The sequence below is a fragment of the Panthera uncia genome (genome assembly GCF_023721935.1).
Source record: "Panthera uncia isolate 11264 chromosome C1 unlocalized genomic scaffold, Puncia_PCG_1.0 HiC_scaffold_3, whole genome shotgun sequence".
Classification (NCBI taxonomy): Eukaryota; Metazoa; Chordata; class Mammalia; order Carnivora; family Felidae; genus Panthera; species Panthera uncia.
The window spans coordinates 50,197,171-50,217,200 of NW_026057584.1; the positions used below are offsets into that span (position 1 = coordinate 50,197,171).

At 37.3% G+C, this 20,030-nt stretch overlaps 1 long non-coding RNA gene across 3 annotated transcripts in view; it reads left to right on the plus strand.

The window, feature by feature from the left end:
* Window positions 1-20,030, plus strand: part of LOC125911505 (uncharacterized) — a 28,524-nt gene that overhangs the window by 8,123 nt on the left and 371 nt on the right. For all 3 annotated transcript variants that reach the window (XR_007454344.1, XR_007454343.1, XR_007454342.1), the window contains one exon: window positions 8,942-9,094. This is a non-coding gene — a long non-coding RNA (uncharacterized LOC125911505). The remainder of the gene's footprint in view (window positions 1-8,941; window positions 9,095-20,030) is intronic.

Genomic DNA, 20,030 nt, shown 5'->3' on the forward strand with positions numbered 1-20,030 from the left:
TCAAAGGTCATACATTTTGCCCAGTTTATGTAAAAAAAAGAGCAAAATAATGGAAAAGTAAGTCTTTTCTTACTTGACAATGTCTTCATTTAGAGAAGCAGCAGCATTTTGTTTAAGACAGGAGCAAGCCTGATTTTAAATACTCCATAGTTATGTGACATTAAAATCTCTGAAAGTTAGCTTTTTAATCTGAATAGTTTAAATAATAGTAACTAACTCATATGTCATACATTGACTTATTCACCTAGTGCATAGATACATAAAATATATACTCAATAACTGAAATTTACACTAATGTTATCTGTCATTCAGTATATTACATAGCTTTTAATAAACTAATTTGGCTTCTTTCCCCATTAATTCACCAAAGAGCTCTTGCCAGGGTCACCAAAGATCTCTATGAAGCTAAATCCAGACATTTTCAGTGCTCATCTTAAATAAATCTCAACAGCATCAGTTCACATTAAATACTCTTTGAAATTCTCCTTAGTTTCACTGACATTATACTCTCTTGGTTTTCCTCCTACCTCTGTGATCATATGGCTAAGTTTCTTTTCTTGACTCATCCTTCCCTAGCCAGCCTTTAAATGTTGTTCCCCAAGGCTCAATCTTACTCAAAACTCTTTCCTATGTGATGTCATCTGTGTCCATTACCCTCAGTGACTCTCAATTCATACCACAAAACCAGATCATTCTCTGAGGTCCAAATTTATATATTCAATTGCTTCTACAACATCTGCTCTTAGATATTTCAAAGGCACCCCAAAATCAAATATAAAAGCCCAAACTTAAAGTCTTTTCTGTAAAACATGAATATATTTATCTCAGAGAAAGATACCACCAGCTATCTAGCTGGTAAAGCCGAAAACCTTGGAATGGTCTTGAAAACCTCTTTCCAACACCAATCCGGTGCCAGGTCCTGTGAATTTTGCTTTTAAATACCTTGCAGATATATCCACTCCCTAATGTTTTTATTGCTATAGCCAAATCCCAGCTTTATCATCTGATACCTGGACTTAGCTTCCTGATTGCTCTTCCTTCTCCTTCTTAATCCATTCTCCACAATGCAGTGAAAGTGGCCTTTTGTTTGTTTGTTTTTAACGTTTATTTATTTTTGAGACAGAGAGAGACAGAGCATGAACGGGGGAGGGTCAGAGAGAGGGAGACACAGAATCTGAAACAGGTTCCAGGCTCTGAGCTGTCAGCACAGAGCCCGACGCGGGGCTCGAACCCACAGACCATGAGATCATGACCTGAGCCAAAGTCGGCCACTTAACCGACTGAGCCACCCAGGCGCCCCAAGAGAGTGACCTTTTGAAAAATAACTTTCTGAGCAAGTTGCTCTCCTGCTTAAAACCTTTCCATTGTTTCCACTGCTCTAAAAGAGCAGAATCCTAAAGCTGCCTGCAAGCCTTTGCTTGACTGGCCTAACACCTCAGCCACTTCTGACAGCATCTCATCTCCTCTTGTTCACCGCTCCAGCCACTCAGCCTTCTTTCCATTACTCTAATGTCCCATGCTTCTTCCCATTCCTGGGTCTTTACACATGTTCTTCCCTCAGTTCTGTAAGATCTCTGACACCCCACTCCCCTTAGTTGGTTAACATTTATTTCTCTTTTAGAACTGATCTCAAATGTCGCTCAAAAGTTTGAAAAGCTTTCCTGTGTAACTAGACAAGATCACACTTTGAATTATACACTTCTATAAATTTTAGAATAATATCTATCCCCAACTAGATTGTAGACTCTATGAGGCCAGGTACGTGGGTTTTGTTGTTGTTGTTAACACTTTTTTAAATGTTTATTTTTTTTATTAAAAAAACTTTTTTAATGTTTATTTATTTTTGAGACAATGCAAGAGACAGAGTACAAGTAGGGGAGGGGCAGAAAGAGAAGAGGACACAGAATCTGAAGCAGGCTCCAGGCTCTGAGCTGTCAGCCCAGAGCCGGATGTGGGGTTCGAACTCATGAACTGTGAGATCATGACCTGAGCTGAAGTTGGACGCTTAACCAACTGAGCCACTCAGGCGCCCCAATGTTTATTTATTTTTGAGAGAGAGAGAGAGAGATTGAGAGACACGGTGGGAGCAGGGGAGGGGCAGAGAGAGAGAGGGAGACCCAGAATCCAAAGCAGGCTCCAGGCTCTGAGCTGTCAGCACAGAGCCCGACATGGGGCTCAAACTCATGAACTGTGAGATCATGACCTGAGCTGAAGTTGGACGCTTAACTGACTGAGCCACCCAGATGCCCCTTGTTAACATTTTTTTTTTTTAATGAAACTTTTTATTTTGAAATATTTGTAGATTCACAGAAAGTTGTAAAAAATAATGCAGAGACATCCTATATCTGCTTTACCCAGTTTACCCCAATGGTCACATCTTGCCAAACTATAGTACAATGTCACAACCAGGATATTGAACATTGATACATCAAGACAGAAGACGTATCCAGTCCTACAAGGATCTGTCGTGTGGCCCTTTTACAACCACAGCCACTTCCCTCTGCTGCCACCAATTTCTTAATCTCTGGCAACCACTAATCTGTTCCCTGTTTCTATAATTTTGTCATTTCAAGAATGTTATATTAAAGAAATAACGCAGTTGTATAACATTGAGGGTTGGCTTTTCACCCAGCATAATTCTCTGGAGGTTCATCCAGGTCGTTGCAGGTATCAGTAGTTCATTCGGTTTTATTGCTTAGTAGTGTTCTGTGGTATGGATGCACTGCCACCATGATATCATTAACCATTTACTCATTAAAGAACATCTAGGTTGTTTCCAGTTTGGGCTATTATAAGTAAAGCCGCTCTAAACATTCATGTACAGGTTTTTGTATTAATATACATCTTCATTTCTCTGAGGAAAATGGCCAGGATTACCATTGCTAGGTCTTGTGGTAGTTGTATATGTAGCTTTTTAAGAAACTGCCAAACTTTTTTCCAGAGTGGCTGTACCATTTAACAGTCCCACCAGCAATATGTAAAGTGATCCAGTTTCTTCACATCCTGCCAAAATTTATGGTGTCACTATTTTTTGTTTTAACCATTTTGATAGGTCTGTAATGATACCTCATTGTGGTTCTAATTTGCACTTCCCTGATGGCTAATGATGTTGAACATCTTATCATGTGCTTATCTATCGTATGTATATCCTTTCAGTAAAATGTCTCCTCATGTCTTTTGTCCATTTTCTAATTTGACGGAGATTTTACTATTGAGTTTTGAGAGTTCTTTAATATATTCTATATAACAAGTCTTTTGTTGGATATACGGTTTGCAAGTATTTTCTTCTACTCTGTAGCTTATCTTTTCAGCCTTTTAATAAGGTCTTTCACCGAGTAAAAATTTAAATCTTGATTAAGTCCAGTTTATAAATTTTTCCATTTATGGATCATGAGTTTGGTGTCAAGTCTAAGAACTTTTTGCCTAGTGCTAGATCCCAAAGAGTCTCTCCTATTCTATTCTAGAATTTTTATAATTTAACATTTAAAGTTAAAATTTGTGCTCCATTTAAAAAAAAATTTGATGTTTATTTTTGAGAGAGAGAAAGAGCATTAATGGGGGAGAGGCAGATAGAGAGATAGAGAGAGAGGGACAGAATCCGAAGCAGACTCCAGGCTCTGAGCTGTCAGCACAGAGCCCAACGCAGGGCTCTAACTCATGAACTGTGAGATCATGACCTGAGCCGAAGTCGGACGCTTAACCGACTGAACCACCCAGGCACCTGTGTCCATATTTTAATTATTTTTTGTTGAAGGTATTAGACTGCAACAAAGTTCATTTTTTAAACTATGGAAATCCAAATATCCAGTTACTCCAACACCATTTGTTGAAAAGGCTATCTTTCTTTCTTTGCTTTTATACTTTTGTCAGAAGTCAATTGAATTTGTTTATGTGGGTCTATTTCCAGGCTTCTCTCTTCTTTTTCCATTGATCAATGTGCCTGTCTCTCTGCCAACCACACAATCTTGATTACTGTAGCTATATAGTAAATCTTACAGCTATGTGATAAGTACTGCTATATAATAAGCACACGTTTTTCTTCCTTTTCAAAATTCCTATAGCTATTCTTGTTCTTTGCCTTTCTGTATACATTTTAGAATAATCTTATCTATATCTATAAACATTCTTGCTGAGATTTTGATAATAATTGCATTAAACCTGTATATCAACCTGGGAAAAATTGACATCTTCACTATGGTGAATCTTCCAGTCCATGAACACAGTATATTTCTCCATTTATTTAGATCTTTGATTTCTTTTATCAGCATTCTGAGATTTGGGGCATATAAGTCATATACATGTTTTGTTAGATTTATATCTCAGTATTTGTCCGTCTGTCTTTCTGTCTCTCTCTCTCTCTCTGTTTTTTTGAATGATTATAAATGGTATTGCCTTTTATTTTTTTAAAGTTTGTTTATTATTTTTTTTTTTTTTGAGAGAGAGTGAGAGTGAGAGATAGCAGGGGAGGGAAAGGGGCTGAGAAAGAGGGAGACAGAAGATCCGAAACTGGTTCTGTGCTGACAGCAGACAGCCCAATGTGGGGCTTGAACTCAAAACCATGAGATCCCCAACTGAGCCACCAGGCGTCCCTGGTATTGCCTTTTAAATTTTGGTGACCAAGTGTTCATTGCAAGTGTGTAGAAATTAAATTATTTTTAGATATTTATCTGGTACACTACAACCTTGCTGAACTCACTTATTCTAGTTTTTTTATAGATTATTTGGGATTTTTATGTGGACAACAGTGCTGTCTACAAAACAGACACTTTTATTTCTTCCTCTCTGATTTGTATACCTTTTAATTCCTTTTCTTGACTTATTGCACTGGCTAAAAATTGAAACAATATGATGAAGAAAAGCAGTGAGCATGCACATCCTTGCCTTGTTCCCAATTTAAAAAAAAAAAAACAACATGCAGTCTTTCACCATGAATTATAATGTTAGCTATAGGTTTTTTGTAGTTCCTCTTTATCAAGCTGAGAAAGTTCTTCCTTTTTCTTATTTTTCTGGGAGGATGCTGAACGGGTGTTGAAGTCTGTCAAATGCCTTTTTTACACTGCTGTGATCATGGGACCTTTCTTCTTTGCCTGATAACATGGTGGATTATACTGGTTGACTTTCAAATGTTGAACCAGCTTTGCATATCTGAAATAAACCCCTCTCTGTCATGGTATACAATTCATTTTTTAATGAATTTGTAATGAGTTAAGCTAAATTCTATTTGCTAATATTTTGTCAAGGAATTTCACATTTATATTTTAAGTGTGATATTGGCTGTAGTTTTCTTTTTATTTGATTCACTCCTCTTCTGTTTTCTGGACAAAATTGTGTAGAAGTAGTGTTAATCCCTTTTAAATACTTGGTAGAATTCTCCGATGAAGTTTTATAAGAAAATCTGATCTTGGAGATTTATCTTTTTAGCAGCTCTTAAATTGCTAATTTAATTTACCTAATAGTTTATAGAGCTATTCAAATTATTTAATCCTGTTGGGTGAGTTGTAGTAGTTTGTACTTTTCAAGGAAATTGTCGTTGTCTAAGTTGCCAAGTTTATATGTATAGAGTTGTTCATAGTACCTCTTTACTGTCCTTTTGATGTCCACAGTCTGATATTTTGTTTAATTGCTGATATTGGTAATTTGTGTCTTCTCTCTTTTTTCTTTGTCAATCTTATAAGAGGTTTGTTAATTGTATTGGTCTTTTCAAAGAATTAACTCTTTGTCTCATTGATTGTCTCTATTATTTTTCTGTTTTCAATTTCATTGATTTCTTTCATCCTTCTGTTTTCTTTGTATTTCTTTTGCTTTTCCTTTTCTAGGTTCTTTTTTATTTTTTTTATTTTTCTAGGTTCTTGAAGTAAAGGCTTAGATTATTAATTTGAGACCTGTCCTTTTTTCTAATGTATATATTTCATGTCTCCTATAAATTTCCCTTTCAGCACTGTTTTAGCTATGCCCCACACATTTTTCTATGATTATTTTTATTTTCATTCAGTTCAATGTTTGTTTTGTTTCTCTGAAATATCTGCCTATTTACCCTATGGATTATTTTGAAGTATGCTGCTTAATTTCCAAGTGTTGGGAGATTTTCCTGGTGTCGCTCTATTAATGATTTGTAATATCATTCCAGTGTGGTCAAGAAATACATTCCAGGGGCACCTGGGTGGCTCAGTCAGTTAAGCATCTGACTCTTGATTTGGGCTCAGGTCATGATCTCACTGTTAGTGGGATCAAGCCCCATTTTGGGCTCTGCACTGGCAGCATGGGGCCTGCTTGGGATTCTCTTTCCCTCTCTCTCTGCCCCTCTCCAACCCACATGCATGCTCAGTCTCTTTCAAAATAAATATATTAACTTAAGAAAATACATTCTATATGATTTTACATTTGTTGAGGTTTGATTTATAGCCCAGGATATGGTCTATCTTGGCATATGTTGCATGGGCACCTGAAAAAAATGAATATTCTGCTGCAGTTGGGTGGAGAATTCTATAAATGTCAACTGGATCATGTTGGTTGATGATATTGAGTTCTTCTATATCCTTATTTATTTTTTGTACATTTGTCCTATCACTTGGTAAGAAAGGAATGAAGTTTCCAAGTATGATTGTAGAATTGTCTGTTTATTCTTTCAGTTCTGTAAGTTTTTGCTTTGCATATTTTGCATCTGTATTGTACATACACAATTATGAATGCTAGGTCTTGTCAATCTGATTAATCAATAAAACTAAAAGGCAGCCTTTGGAACGGGAGAAGATATTTTCAAATAATATATCCAGAAAACGGTTAGTATCCAAATCTATAAATAACTTATGAAACTCAACACCCAAAAAAAACAAATAATCCAGTTAAGAAATGGGCAGAAGACATGAATATACATCTTTCCAAAAAAGACATCCAGATGGCCAACAGACACATGAACAGATGCTCAACATCACTCATCATCAGGGAAATACAAATCAAAACTGCAATGAGATATCACACCTTTCAGAATGGCTAAAATTAACAGCACAGAAAACAACAGATGTTGGTGAGGATGCGAAGAAAGAGGAACCCTCTTACACTGTTGGTGGGAATGCAAAGTGGTGCAGACACTTTGGAAAACTGTATGGAAGTTCCTCAAAAAGTTAAAAATATAACTACCTAGGACCCAGCAATTGCACTACTAGGTATTTACCCAAAGGATATCAAAATACTGATCCAAAGGGACACATGCACCCCTATGTTTAGGGTAACATTATCAACAATAGCCAACTATGGAGAGAGCCCAAATGTCCTTCGACTAATGAATGGATAAAGAAGTTGTGGTACATATACAATGGAATAATATTACTCAGCCATAAAAAAAGAGTGAAATCTTGCCATTTGCAACCATGTGGATAGAGCTAGAGTGTATTATGCTAAGCAAAATAAGTCAGAGAAAGACAAATATTGTTTGGTTTCACTCATATGTGGAATTTAATAAACCAAACAGATGGACATGGGAAAAAAAAAGAAGGAAAGGCAGACATAAAATAGACTCTTAACTATAGAGAACAAACTGAGGGTTATTGGAGGGGAGATAGGCAAGGAGATGGCCTAAATGGGTGGTGGGCACTTGTTGGGAGAGCACTGGGTGTTATACGTAAATGATTAATCACTAAAGTCTATGCCTGAAACCAAGATTCTACTGTCTGTTAACTACAATTTAAATTAAAACCTGAAAAAAACCTGTAATTTTTATGGATCTTTTCTTACAATGAAAAGAATACACAATTGGTATCTGTAGACAAATGTTTTTCCTGGTGATGCTAAAACCAGGAATTTGCTTTCTTTAAACTTTTTGGTTTTAATTGACATTACCTTTGTAGGAAGTTACTGGTGAGGAGGAGTTTTTGTATTTCTTCTTAAGGCTTCTGTTCCCTTCAATAGGACAGGAGTAATTGTGTTTGGAGATCCTTAGAAAATACTGCCCCTGGCAGGCCAAGACTCTTCACAATTTGTCTACTTCTCCTAAGAAAAAGGGCTCCATGGTTCAGACATTTTAAAATTGGAGAAAATCAATGTAGATGATGTCTGATTATTACTAAACAGTATTACTTTAAACACAAGCTCCACAGAGTGGGAATTTTTGTGTTTTGCTCACCCTTGTATCCCCAGTGCCTAAAACACAGTGTCTGACATGTGGTCAGACCAATTATTGGTCATCACCAATAAATATTTGTTCCATGAAAAAGTAGAGCCTACAGGGGAGCGTCTAATATGAAACTAGTTCTATGTGTTGAAGAAGTACTGAGAAAAACTGCTAATAATGTCCTCAAAGCCAGATCATATTGGAGACATGTTGTGAGAGTTCCATACAGCTGAAGATAGGCAATGATTGATTATATGAGTTCTTTTCAAAAATGGGAAAGGAGAACACTATAAATTAAATATAAAAAGTATAATTATGGGAAATTATACATTTCCCAATCCTGGGAAAAATTTATAAATCTTTTTGTTTCTGAAAAAAAGGATACACCAGAGATAGCTTTGGTTTATGAAGTCATGTCAGATAAAGAACCACTTCTTTCAGTGATGGAATTACTAGGTTGCTGGACGGAGAAAGGTTAGGTGTATGAAAACACACACACACACACACGCGCACACACACGCACTAGCCTTGTTAACCATACGAAAGAGTTTACTTAGGGGATGAATTATACTTGTTTAAATGGTTGATTAACTTACCATATGAAAAGGAAAATTCAGCTAAGAGAGCTGTTGTCTAATTATATGTACTAATATGTAGAATTGCTCTGTCCAAAGCAATCCAACCCTTTTGTCAGTAACTTGTAGACATGGCATTCTTACAGAGTTCACAGATTTTATGAAACCGAAAATAATAATAAATATGGTGGGTGACAATCAGGATCCCAAATGATTTTCAGTGTTAAGTATCCTAGATGTTCTCTCTTGGATCCTACAGATTTACTCTTTTTTCTGTCCTGCCATGCACCTGAGGAGATCTATGTATAAAGGTTGTGTCATCTGGCTTCCACTGACTTCCTGCTTCTGGCAGAGTCTGGCCAACTAAAGTCACAGGGAAGAGATTGGAGGAAGAGAAGAAAGAGAAGTCCAGGTATTTATCTCCAGGGCTCCCTCCCTGTCAGGCCACACTTTGGCAATGGCTCTGTGCCTCTACCTACGGCCACCGCCCCCTCCTATGTAGCAGTACCTCCCCATGGCTACAACTTTTCCAACATTCAGGTAACTTCTTTTACCCTTTGCACTTTCTGTCCAAGAGGTTGCAGTGGCTGTCCACTATTGTTAGATTCAAGGTGCTTCTCCATCTGCTGAGTGTTCCCCCTACACCTTTGTAAATAAACCCTTTATAACATTCTCTTTAAGTCCTTTTTGAGTATGGCATCTTCCCCCTGTTTTTATTTTTTTATGTTTTATTATTCTAGAGAGAAAAAGAGAGAGAGCGGGCAGGGGCGGGGGGAGGGGGGGGGGGGGGGCGGGGGAGAAAGAAAGCGAGACACTCAATCCATAGCCCGCTTCAGGCTCTGTGCTGTCAGCACAGAGCCCAATGCGGGCTTAAACTCACGAACCACGGGATCATGACCTGAGCTGAAGTCAGATGCTTAACCGACTGAGCCACCCAGGTACCCCTTCCCCACTATTTTTAAATTCTATTTAAACTGGAGGTGGGGCAAAAAAAAAAAAAAAAAAAAAAAATACAATATGGAGATGTGAAAAAAAAGCAGGATCAAAAAAATTGTAATTACAATATGAGACTATAATGTGATGAGGCTCCCGAGAAAGCGTATAACTTTGAGTTGCCCTAGTGCATCTATCAGTGACCACAGTAAGAGAAGTCATCCTCACATATACCTAGGTATGTTGTTCTGTACTCTAATCTGTGTCACTGATCTATTTGTCTCTTTTTGTGTGAAAATCACACTATTTGAGTGATGCTAATTGCCATTAGGGACATTAGTGGTCTTTTTAATGGTGGGGGTAGGGGAAATGCTCCTGTATTCTCAGTAGCTATCTGCCTCACTAGGCAAAGCACCTACATCCCTGTTTTAACAACTAGTGGCTAAAGGCCTCCACTGCTAATTCTTCAGCAAAAGTGTGGAGGAGCTGGCCAAATGTCCATGTAACTCCTCAACCCTTATACACAGCCCACATCAACATACTCTTTCCCCAGACAATATCCATCCATAGTCTCTATGCTTAGAGCAATTCTGGAATGACTCCATCTTCAAAGGAGTCCTAAGTACATATGATTTGAGATGTGGTTCCTTTTATCCTTAATACTACATATTTTTAGGAATTGTTCACAATTTCTATTCCACTGATGACATTGTTTCTTGCTTTCTTGTGCTCGTAAAGATTTACGTATTTATCTTTCTAAGGGAATAGGTTTATCAGATGAGGCTGCCAACTGGATCCAACCCCGATAACTATTATACTTTTACTACTATAATAATAGTAACTAACACTTATTAATAACAATGTGTCAGGTGCTGTGCTAAAAGATTAGTTTATATTATCTCAATCTTTAAAACAACTCAGTGAAGAGGCCTAGAGATGTTAACTTACCCCTGTAAGCACTGGAGTAGAAATTTAAATTAAGACAATCTGACTTCAGAGCTCAGACTCTTATTTCAGGAAAACACACACACACACACACACACACACACAATTTGCTTTTATAAAAGGTACATACAAACATATCTCTAGTGGCAAGACATTATCTGTTTTCATGTACCCCTAAGAGTTCATGAAGCTGCACAGTAGGAATTACAGTGATTATTAAGTAAATTCACAAATTTAGTAGAACTGAGCAATAGACAGAGGGAAATGGCAGCTCAGAATACAAGCAATGGAACACATTTCCTCTCTTGCTGATATGCAAGTGGAAGAGTGGGTAAAAAACAAGAGCAAAAGCAAATTGTACTATTTGTTTGTTTGTTTTTAACTGAAGAATCACCACCCTGTAGATAATAAGCATTAACAAAATCAGGTCATTGTGTATATATCCTTACATTGGGCATCATTTATATTGATAGAATTAAACTCCGAAAAGTAATCCTACATTAGTATCATTATCAATTACTATCATAATTGTATTATGATACATAATTACTGCATGATTGTAGCATAGCTTGGCATGCTGTTAGAAATACTCCACAAGAAAGGCTCCTGGGTGGCTGCTCAGTCAGTTAAGCATCAGACTCTTGATTTTGGCTCAGGTCATGATCCTGCAGTTCGTGAATTTGAGCCCCACATCAGGCTCTGTGCTGACAGCCTGGAGCCTGCTTGGGATTCTGTCTCCTCTCTCTGCCCTTCCCCTCCTTGTGCTCTCTCTCTCTCTCCCTCTCTCAAAAATAAACTTTGTTGTTGGTGGTGGTGTTAAAGAAATACTCCACAAGAACCATTACTAAAATAATTGTAAACTATAGACTGGATCAGTCTGGATCCAATTGGTGTGTGAGATAAACCACACACTAATTTGAACAAGTTTAATATAAAGGTTTATTAACTATAATAGGATTGGAGTAATGAGGGATTGTTTAGAAAGAAGAGAACCCTAAACAATACAGGGATACAGCAGACATACAGATACAAAGAACAGCCACCACCCATGAGGATGAGAGTTCAAGGGAGAACATTCTCAGGGTTGAAATCTGAATCTCGTTAAAGAGTGAAGCCATAGCTCACTGGAGGGCAGAGAAAGTGCTGTGATGTTGACTGGTAGAACTTATGGCAGTCCACCCTCTACGGTGCCAGGAAAAACTGTTGATGGGGTGTTGTCTCACCATAGGCATTACTACAACACCGCCCCAGGGCATTTTCTGAAAGCTGCTGGGTGCTGGGTGCTACAGGCGCCAGGTAGTGGAGAAGCCACCTGCACTAGAAGACCAGGTGGTGGGAGAAGCTGCGAGCACTGTGGGAGCCTGGCTGTACTGCCAGAAAACTGTACTGTACTGTGGGAGCCCACCAGGACCAGATAGAGATGCCCCTTCCTCCTGAAAGGTCTCTCCAACACAGTTGCCTTCCACTGACAAAACTCAGCATCAGACCAGCTGTCAATGGAAAAATATTCCAATGGCCCATCTTCCTTTTTGCAGGAGCAGTGAAGGGTGGGTTTAGAGCTGAGAGACAATAAATTGATTATTGGCACATAAACATTGTTCTTTCATATCATGAGTGAATGCAAAATACCATATACTGAATACTGTTGGTGATTATTTGATTTCTAAATAATTTTGGTGGAAGACTTTACCTTAGGAAAAAGGCACTATTTGCTGCTGCTTTGAGTGCTATGTGGATCCTGTTTCAGACCTATCATTCCAAACTATCACCTCCATGCACTAACAGATATGGCCATCGATGTACATTGTGGACCATCTGCCATAGCTTTAATTGTAATCTGCAGTGGCTAGTATTAAACTGCCACAACATGTATCATTTTTTCCCCTTCCTTCCTCCCTCCTTCTAACAAGCAATTTTTGAAAATCTGCAATGGGATACACACTGGTATACATACACAACATAGTAAAAGTCTCTGCCCTCTTTGGGAGCCCAAGTTTTGATGGAAAAAACAACAAAGCAAATAAGTAAAATATATAGAGAATGTTGGTGATAATTAGGGCATGCAGTAAACAAACCGGAAAGGAAGATACAAGTAGTAGGGATGGGGCAATTTTGAATAAGGTGGCCAGATAAGGCTTTACTAAGAGTTAACTCTTGAGCTCAGATATGATGTTTCTGGGGGAAAAGTGTTACAGGTAGAGAGGGAAAAGCTGGTAATGCAGTGAGGTCTTGATTGTGCATTTTTAAGGAAAAGCAGAGGCCAGTGTGGCTGAAGCAGAGAGAGGAAGAAAGCAGTCAGCAATGAGGCCAGAGAGGTGATAGTGAACATGGGAGGTAGGAGTCAGACTATGTACAAATAATCTCAATGCTGTCATGGTTAGAATACTCAGTAGTTTAATCTAAGAGTGACTCGACACATTCTCTTGATTTAAAATACTAGGATGTTCTATTGAATTTTCACTGCCAGTTTATCCACTGTAATGCCAATTATATGATCTTTAGTTTTTCATTTCCTCAAGTGACTGGCACCACAAATCTCCACAGACCTTAAACTATCTTATATTCCAAAACGTATAATTTTGTGTCTTGCCAACAGAACCTTTAACCCAGAATTTGACAATAAGTAGTAGATCTTTTAAAACAAATAGCCTTGGGGCACCTGGGTGGCTCAGTCAGTTAAGCCTCTGACTTCAGCTCAGGTCATGATCTTGCACTCTGAGTTCAAGCCCCATGTCGTCGGGCTCTATGCTGACAGCTCAGAGCCTGGAGCCTGCTTCAGATTCTGTGTCTCCTTCTCTCTCTGCCCCTCTGCCTCTCGTTCTCTCTCTCTCTCAAAAATAAGTAAACCTTAAAAAAAAAATAGCCTCAAATAAAGGTATTAATAGGTGGAAATAGTAAATGTATTATTTTTATTAAATTCTATCAATACCTAGAAATAATAAGGCTACATTATAAATATGGATACAAAATAAGTAGGTCAAAGCATCACTTGAAATGGAAAAGTTTAGCTAGAAGTTATTTTTAAAAGTGTGTCAATGGAAACAAACCATAAGTTTGTTACCTTGAAATGTCAGTATATGGATTTTAAGAACATAAAACTTTAAAATGTTCTTTAAATTTGTAACTACAGAGTGACTAAAGATGTTCAGGATCCTTTGGGTACAAAAATTAATTACTTAGAGTCACCTAGCAAACCAAATACAGTTGACTTTTGAACATGGATTTAAACTACATGGGCCCTCTTACATGCAGATTTTTTTGGCAGTACAATACTATAAATGTATTTTGTCTTTATGATTTTAATAACATTCTTTTCTCCATTGTTAGAATACAGTATATAATTCATATAGCATACAAAATGTGTTAATTGCCTGTTTGTTATCAGTAGGCTTCCAGTCCACAGTAGGCTATTAGTAGTTAAATTTGGGGCAGGGGGCGGGAGTCAAAGCCCTTAATCCTTGTGGTGTTCAAGGAGGATCAATCCATTGTGCTATATTTCTATTATTTTTAAATGTATTGTGGTTTTGCTTATAAAGGTGTTAATATTTAAGACGGGATTCTTAAACTTGCTACATTTGGAATATTTGGAGAAATTACTTTTGAGGGAACTTTATACATTTGAACCATTTGAGTTACTGATAATCACATTGACAAATTCAGAAATTTTCCCCACCATCACTAAAATTATTCGTTAGAATTAAAGTAGGTTCCGTATGTCACAGGCAAAGAAATTTCCAAGTTCTATACCCATACATTTCAATCAGGTTCAAAAGGGAAGAAGGGATGTAAAAGTAAAACTGCAATAACATTTTTTTTTAATGTTTATTTTTGAGAGAAGGAGCATGAGCAGGGGAGGGGCAGAAAGAAAGGGGGACAGAGCATCTGAAGCAGGCTCTGCGTTGACAACAGCGAGTTCAATGTGGAGCTCAAACCCACCAACAGTGAGATCATGACCTGACCTGAGCCAAAGTCGGAAGCTCAACCAAGTGAGCCACCCAGATGCCCTGCAATAAGAATTTTAAATACTATACTACATTTTCCCTGAAATCTTTGAGTTAGTATAATGGTCTACATTTTGCCCAAAAGAAACTAAGAAAAATATTTCTTCAATTTTCCAAAAATCTAAATACTTATTGGGTTTTCAATTCAAATTATATGTAATCACAAACTTATATTATTTTTTCAAGTTTATTTATTTCGAGAGAGAAAAAAAGAGAAGCAAAGAGAGAGGGAGAGACAGAATCCCAAGCAGGTTCCATGCAGGGTTCAGTCTCCTGAATTGGGAGATCATGACCAGAACTAAAACCAAGAGTCAGATGCTTGACCGACTGAGCCACCCAGGTGCCTCTCATACACCTATATTAAAGCACAAAGTTTAAAAAAAAAAAAAAAAAAAAAAAGCACAAAGTTAGAGGCACCTAGGTGGCTCAGTTAAATGGCTCTTGATTTCCGCTCAGGTCATGATCTCACAATTTGTGAGATGGAGCCCCATGTCGAGCTCTGCACTGACTGCAAGGAGCCTGCTTGGGATTCAATCTCTCCCTCTCTCTCTGCACTTCCCCAACCCCCGGCCCACATGTATGTGTGTGTACTCGCACACTCTCTCTCTCTCTCTCAAAATAAATGAACATTAAAACAAAATAAAGCACAAAGTTACCAAGACATTTAAAAAATATTAAACTCAAATAGAGTTTTATCATATGTTCTAGTATCTTTGTTTTACTCATCTTTTTCAGCTTGCTAGGAAGGCTCTAGATTTCTTTTCAATATTTAAAAGCAGATGATATTTCCTCTTTAAAAGTGGTAGAAAAGTCTATTTTAAAATAGAAGCAAAAACTGCTTGAAACATTTTTCCTCTCCTCAAAACAGACCTATATTTGGTATACATTTTATTTACTTATAATATGTGAGATAGAGGATCATAATGAAACAATTTCCTTTTTATAAACAGGTCTGACAGAAAGACATATCCATGGGAAGCATAAGAAATACATTTGTGTGTATGACATACAGATGACACACAATTGCCTTATACAGTACTCCTAATTTAAAAGACTGAATTACATTCACTGACCTATTCGAAATACAGCAAACTTCTATCATTTAAAACAAGACAATACTGAGGAGCACCTGGGTGGCTCAATCAGTGAAGCCTCCAACTCTTGATTTTGGCTCAAGTCGTAATCTTGCACTTCGTGGGATCAAGACCAGTGTCAGGCTCTGTGCTGTCAGTGTGGAGTCTGCTTGGGGTTTTCTCTCTCCCATTCTCTCCCTCCTCAGCTCTCACGCACATGTGTGCACTCTCTCTCTCTCTCTCAAAATAAATTAACATTTAAAAAAGTATTGATGTTCAAAGCACTTCTGTAAATGATACAGAAAATATGCATTTGCACCATAACCAGATAACTATAGGCAACAACTAAGCACACAAACCAGAGGCATAAATAATATACTATCCATTATGAACAAGTTCTAGTCAAGGCTTCACAACATTTAATGGCTGAAAACTAAGGAACACCTAGCAAAAGAAAATGTATTTAAATAAATGCTTTCATGTGAAAAGAAAAGGTTCACTTAGCAAACCCTCAGCAATACTGACCATAAAGACAACATTACAGATCAGTCTCATACTTCAGGAGGATTCTGTCTCCTTGGCCTGCCTCAAAGAGCTCACTGTAAGTTGATTACATTTATGCTGCTTCTCAACAGAAGCAAAGTTCATAGCTTTGCATGTAATGGCATCTTGCCAGGCTACAAGCAATCTCAAAACATAATTTGTATTTATCATTTCTACTCTTTGATCATGACAGCATAAGAAAGACTGCCTTCTCAAATGCACAAATATACTCAATGTGCACTTTCCCACTTACACCTAGGAATGTCCTTGCTCTCTGTAATGTGTTACTGAAGAAGAGCTCAAGACTTTCTTAATAAAATCTAGATGTCAATGAAATTTTCTAAGTCATGAAAGGCTATTTGAAAGCTATTAGATAAATTCTATCTTACTTATAATTAATTTTAAGTACACTTTATTCTGAATAATTCAAAGAATATCTTTAAGCAAATTTATAATGTACAGAGTTCAGCCTTGCCAATATGGAGACAATTAAAAAAGAAAAAGAAAACTATTACGCCTCTGGCCAGAGATAAAATTGTACATGATTTTAGGCTTTCTAACAAAATACTTAAAATTTCTTACAAAACCATAACTCTTCTTTCCTTAAAAATACGTTCTCTAGAATACCAAACTGGAAAACAGATTTGAACAATTACACCTAAAAAATGATCTTTCAGTGTAAAACATTTTCTCACAGGCCCAAGGATACCAAAAATTATGACATGTAACCCAAAACAGAAGGCTAGGATATAAAAAACATACTGTAAAAGACTACTAGATTACCTGAAGAACCATTAGGTCACAATCATGTAAGAGAGAACATCTATACAAAAGTTTTAAAAAGAAACAAAATAAATACAGGCAATAGAATTAAGTTAAAAATAAAAATGAAAAGTAGGTACATTTTCATAAAAGGACATAAAAACTTTGTGAACACTGTAACCTCTATAGAAATACAGGCATACCCCAGAGATAGTGGGTTCAGTTCCAGACCACTATAATAAAGCAAATGTTGCAATAGTGAGTCAAATGAATTTTGTGGTTTGCCAGTGCATATAAAGATTATGTTTATACCATACAGCAGTCTATTTAAAGTGTGCAATAGCATTGTCTAAAAAAAACAATGTACATACCTTAATTTAAAAATACAGTATTTATTGCTAAAAAATGCTAACCATCATCTGAGCTTTTAGCAAACCGTGATTTTTTTGCTGGTGGAGGGTCTTGCCTTGATGTTGATGGTTGCTGACTGATCAGGGCGGTGGTTGCTGAAGGTTGGGGTGGCTGTGGCAATTTCTTAAAGTAAGACAATAATGAAATTTGCCGCATTGATGGACTCTTCCTTTCACGAACAATTTCTCTGTAGCATGCGATACTGTTTGATAGCATTTTACCCACAGTAGAACTTCTTTCAAAATTAGAGTCAATTCTCTCAAACCCTGCTGCTGCTTTATCAACTAAGTTTATGTAATATTCTAAATCCTTCGTTGTCATTTCAACAATCTTTACATCATCTTCACCAGGAGTAGATTCCATCTCAAGAAACCACTTTCTTGGCTCATCCATAGGAAGTAATTCCTCATCCATTACAGTTTTATCATGAGATTGCAACAATTCAGTCACATCTTCAGGCTCCACTTCTAATTCTAATTCTTTGGCTATTTTTACCACATCTGCAGTTACTTCATCCACTGAAGTCTTAAACCCTTCAAAGTCATCCATGAGGGATGGAATCAACTTCTTCCAAACTCCTGTTAGTGTTGATATTTTGACCTCTTCCCATGAATCACGAATGTTCTTAATGGCATCTAGAATGGTGAATCCTTTCCAGAAGGTTTTCAATTTACTTTGCCCAGATCCATCAGAGGAATCACTATCTATGGCAGCTATAGCCTTACGAAATGTATTTCTTAAATAATAAGACTTGAAAGTTGAAATGACTCCTTGATCCATGGGCTGGAGAATAGATGTTGAGTTAGCAGGCATGAAAACAACATTAATCTCGTTGTACATCTCCATCAGAGCTCTTGGGTGACCAGGTGCATTGTCAATGAGCAATAATATTTTGAAAGGAATCTTTTTTTCTGAACAGTAGTTCTCAACTGTGGGCTTAAAATATTCAGTAAACCATGTTGTAAACAGATGTGCTGTCATGCAGGCTCTGTTGTTCCATTTATAGAGGACAGGCAGGGTAGATTTAGCATAATTCTTAAGGGCCCTAGGATTTTCAGAATGATAAATGAGCATTGGCTTCAACTTAAAGTCACCAGCTGCATTAGCCCCTAACAGGAGAGTCAGCCTGTCCTTTGAAGCTTTGAAGCCAGGCATTGACTTCTCTTCTCTAGCTATGAAAGTCCTAGATGGCATCTTCTTCCAATATAAGGCTGTTTCATCTACATTGAAAATCTGTTGTTTAGTGTAGCCACCTTCGTTAATGATCTTAGATAGATCTTCTGGATAACTTGCTGCGGTTTCTACATTAGTATTTGCTATTTCACCTTGTACTTTTATGTTACAGAGACGGCTTCTTTCCTTAAACCTCATGAACCAACCTCTGCTAGCTTCAAACTTTTCTTCTGCAGCTTCCTCACCTCTCTCGGCCTTCATAGAATTGAAGAGAGTTAAGGCCTTGCTCTGGATTAGGCTCTGGCTCAAGGGAATGTTGTGGGTGGTTTGATCTTCTATCCAGACCACTAAAACTTTCTCCATATCCGCAATAAGGCTGTTTCGCTTTCTTATCATTCGCGTGTTCACTGGAGTACCACTTTTAATTTCTTTCAAGAACTTATCCTTTGCATTTACAACCTGGCTAACAGTTTGGCGCAAGAGGCCTAGTTTCCGACCTATCTCCGCTTTCGACATGCCTTCCTCACTAAGCTTAATCATTTCTAGCTTTTGATTTAAAGTGAGAGACATGCGACTCTTCCTTTCACTTGAGCACTTAGAGGCCATTGTAGGATTATTAATTGGCCTAATTTCAATATTGTTGTGTCTCAGGAAATAGGGAGGCCCAAGAAGGAGAGATGGGGGAAGGGCCAACTGGTAGAACAGTTACGTCACATGCAGTATTTATCAATTAAGTTCACCATATTACAGAGGCATGGTTCATGGCACCCCCCCCAAACAATTATAACAGTAACATCAAAGATCACTGATCACAGATCACCATAACAAATACAATTATAATGAACAAATTTGAAACATTGTGAGATTTACCAAAATGCAATACAGAGATACAAAGTGAGCAAATGCTGCTGGGAAAATGGTGCCCAAAGACTTCTTTGATGCAGGGTTACCACTCTCGATTTCTAAAATACAAATCGTCTGTGAAGCACAATAAAGTGAAGTGCAATAAAACGAAGTATGCCTATATTGTGTCAACCTTCAGATTTTGGTTATCTCTTTTGGGAGGTTTAAGATATTAGTTTTTAATCCCAAATTCTTTACATAGAAATTTACCTCCCTCTGAAATAGTAAGTCAAGTAGCACTTCAAGTTTTTCCCTTCATGGAAGTGGTTGCTGGCATAGAAAAATACTAAAAGTCTTCATCAACTGATTTAATCTTTTCATGCTCTAATAAAGATTTCAAATGTAAACCTTTTTCTTCTACAGAAACCAATTATTGGTAATACATTATTTCCTCTTAGCAAATCAAAGAAGCATCCAATCCCACATTATAATACCAAGGAAAACATGACATGATTTAAAAACATATTTGTACACTAGTTCAAGACAATCAATTAACCTCCACTTCCACTTGAAAAACGCAAGACAAAAGGAAGTTTTTACTAGTCTACTCTTCAAAAATGGGGACAGGTGGCTGTGGGGGCCAGTTCAGAAATTACAGTTGTCC